The sequence below is a fragment of the Cucumis sativus genome, chromosome 5 (genome assembly GCF_000004075.3).
Source record: "Cucumis sativus cultivar 9930 chromosome 5, Cucumber_9930_V3, whole genome shotgun sequence".
Classification (NCBI taxonomy): Eukaryota; Viridiplantae; Streptophyta; class Magnoliopsida; order Cucurbitales; family Cucurbitaceae; genus Cucumis; species Cucumis sativus.
This window is the reverse complement of record NC_026659.2, coordinates 18362698-18366488: the sequence shown is the minus strand read 5'-3', so window position 1 is coordinate 18366488 and position 3791 is coordinate 18362698.

Below are 3791 nucleotides of genomic sequence, written 5' to 3'. Positions count from 1 at the left end.
TTTTTCCATTGTATTCATAAAAAGAAAGTTTTGCAAAGGGGGAATTTATTTGAGATTTAAGGTGTTGACTTTATAAATTTTCTAAGGCAATGAATTCTGAGTTGTCTCAAACAAAGTATTAACATTTGCTTTTGACAATAGAAGATTTTCCTTATTTGGATATCTTTTCTTTTATTGAAGAGTGACTGGTTTTTTTCTTATAAGTTTATTTTCCTTCATGAATTCGAATATTTAAAGTAAATTGTGAAACCTTTTTAGGGTTACAAAATGTGATTTTTTATCAATCCAATTGTATTTTCAAGCAAGCCGCATTTGTTTATTGAGCAAGAGTTTCTTTTGTTATATGACCATTATGTTCTTGCTTGTTGCCCATTGTCCCACTGCGTAAGTTTCTTTGTTCAATGATTGCAACATAATAAAGATATTCACAGTTTAGAGGGAACCTAAACCACTACTGTTAAGAAGGGATTTTCAATCTTAGGGGAAACTTAAGACACAGTCACGAGAAGGAATGTTTTATCTTTTGGGGAGCCTAAAAGCCATTAATAAAGGGAGCTTGTTGATCTGTAGGAAAGATATTACTATGAGAGGGAGTCTCATGCTCACTGTCAAAGTCGAAGTGAAGACATCAATTAATATTCACTCTTAATTAGGGGGAAGAGCCTAAGCACATGAAAAGTAGGGGGTGGTCACACTTAAGGAGAGCCTAAAAACACTTGTAGAGGGAGACTCACATCTAGGAGTCTAGGTGATCAATGAGTTAAGTTTTACGTGAGTTACTGCAGTAGGAGTAATATTATAGATATATGTACTACGTTGTAAACTACTTAAATTTTCAATACCAATAGATTACTTTTTCTGGTAGGGTAGCTAGGTATCACCAAACTGGATTACCAACTTTTGTGTCTCTTGCAACTCATTGTTGTTATTTTACTTATTTCAGTTGTTGTTTGTGGTTTCGTTTGATGTCTTGTAAGTGTGTGATAAGTAGTCATTCATGTAGAATTTAGTTTTCCTATCAACTAAACCACAAAGCCTCCTATTTTCACTGCTTTGAGAAATTCTATCTTTTTACTTCATGTGGTTGGATTTCATTCTCACCACTGATGCTACTTGTTAGTTAAGGTAGTTGATAAGTGAGATATAAATATTATTTGATTGAATGGAAATGTTATCTGTTATAGAATAGTTTCAAAATCAAAAGTATTAAGAATGTGTTAGACATATATTTTCTAAATTAACAATCATCATTACACTCAGGCCATAAGAAATAATCTTATGATTAATTAATATCCATTTTGTCCCCTCCTTCAAAAGCCCCACTAATACCAATCTTCTTTAAATCCCACGAATTTGTGGCTCCAACAACTTAACGCACCAGAAGCTCTCCAAATTTAATAATATTAAGGGAATGCATGGAATCCCCTCATGAATGTTTAGCAGTCTGGCATGCATTTACCCAACCAAACACTTCCACCTTCCTTAATAATATATCTATTCACTATTTAGCAGTCTATGGCTTGTGACGCACAACCCCCCCTCCCCCATGCCTATATTCACCTTATATTAATATATATCAACTGTATGTATTAATTACTAATTAGTTAGGTCCTAATCAAATGCTTTTTCTTTCACTCTATTATCATATGGCAATGCTATTTTTTGTCCAATTTTTTCTCATATTTTGGTATTTTAAAATCATTGTAAAACACTCACCCTTCCTTTTATTGCTCCATTTTGTCCTCTTTAAGACCATATTTGAGATTGTGGGTGGTGTGTATAGAACATTATCATTAGTGTAAATCACTTCATTGCTGTTGTTAGCAAATCATTTTATTTCTCATTTAGTTATCTTACTCATACCATTATGAGATTTAATACTATGTTATTTTTATTTAGTTGTCCATTTAATTAACTGTCAAAGTAAACATTTTGTGTGTTTGGGACTCTAACTTGGATGGGTTAATACTCCGCCCAACAACATCGACAACAAAATGTTTTCTATTAAAAAGTTTTTACCGAGTAAAAATCACTTCTTCGCCTAATCAATCTAAATATCATACAACTTGTTTCATGGTAGTCTAATCAAAGTTTAAATTTTAAAAAAAAATTCACTGTGCATATATGGAGAAAGAAAATAATCCATAATTTATAGAGAATAAGATAATAAATTTCCCTTTAAATCGTTTGCAATATTTAAACATTTTAATTCCATTGATATAATACGATAAAACTTATTCTAGCATTGGGAGTTCTTTTTGGAAGTGATTAACCATTTTTTTGAATTGCTTTTCAATGATAACCTAGATGATCATACAGGTGGCCAAATACTTGACAAAAAACAACCCTACACCCTAAAAGGGAAAAAGAACTGTTAAACAGATTAAAACCCCAATTAGAGACAGAAATAATTTGCAACTATTTAACCCTAACAAGTAGTAATAATAATAATAATAATAATAATAATAATAATAATGTAATCAGCAACTCAAAGATGTTGTTTGAGATTAATTTAATAACTAATTTAGGTAGAAAGGGGTCGTAATAAAGAAAAAGTTGTGAGGATACATTAAATGATAAAGGTAAAGTGGTTTTCCTTTCTGGGAACCGACCTCCCACTGAATAGTTTGATCTAAAAAAGTATTTGTGTGTCCATACAAAATCATTTAATTATCCTTAACCTTTAATACAAACTAATTGACTCTAAGAAACAATATATGACTCTTGAGTTATTAAGCTCCCTTTTTCCATGCTTTATATCCAATTATATATAACCTACCAACCTTATCTACCCTCTTTCTTTTTCATCTTTTCTTTTCTCTTTATTTCAAACATTCATATTATGTCCACCATTTCATGCAGGTTTGCGATAGTTACAACCTCTCAAATACTCAACTATACTTTTCCTTTTTTAGTCTATATATACACACTTCAAATCATTACTGATTTGAACACAAATTTAGTGTTAATATATTATTACCTAGCAACTTAGTAACTTGTACCTCTATTTCATTTTAATAATTAAGTAGTACTATACATGTGGTAGGTATATCATCTTTGTAATTTAATCTTACTACAGTCGAGTACTATCAAAGTGTGATTATTCATTCCTAATTCTTACAATCTGACTGGCTACCAGATCATGTTTTAATTCAGTATTATACAGAAACAATGGCTGGCTTTCGTAAATATAAAAATATTACATAGAAACCCATCAAATTTAATTAATTGTTTAATTTTTCCTATACGATATATATATCAGGTAAGTTTGAGCAATTTTTTAGCCCACCAAATAATACTTGCTTTTCTGATATTTCTTATCTTCTTATCCCAAAATGAGAATAAAATTAGAAAATATAAATCGTGATATAACACAATAAAATCAGAGTACACTATGAGCTCAATTTTTGTGAGTTAGATGCATTTGACATTTAGATTTTTTTTTTTTTACTTACAATATAAGAATTAAAGTATTTTACAGGCATAATTATTTTCTAGAATTTAGGATCCTTGTGTCTTTTGAAGTGTATAAATAATGCCTATTTAAAATTCAACAATGGTTGAAATGAAAGATCAACCTCATGAACTTTTGGAATGTTATTAATTTCTTTTTTTCGAAATTTAAATTATGAAATGGAATACACAATGGCTTCTACTAATTTTATATTATACATCTAATTGGATAATAAGACTTCCCATCCAAATCATCCATTATGTTTGGTACTTTTTTTTAATACTTGAGACAAGGGCAGCTCATATTAATTAAGGAATTTAATCCTACAATTAGTCAT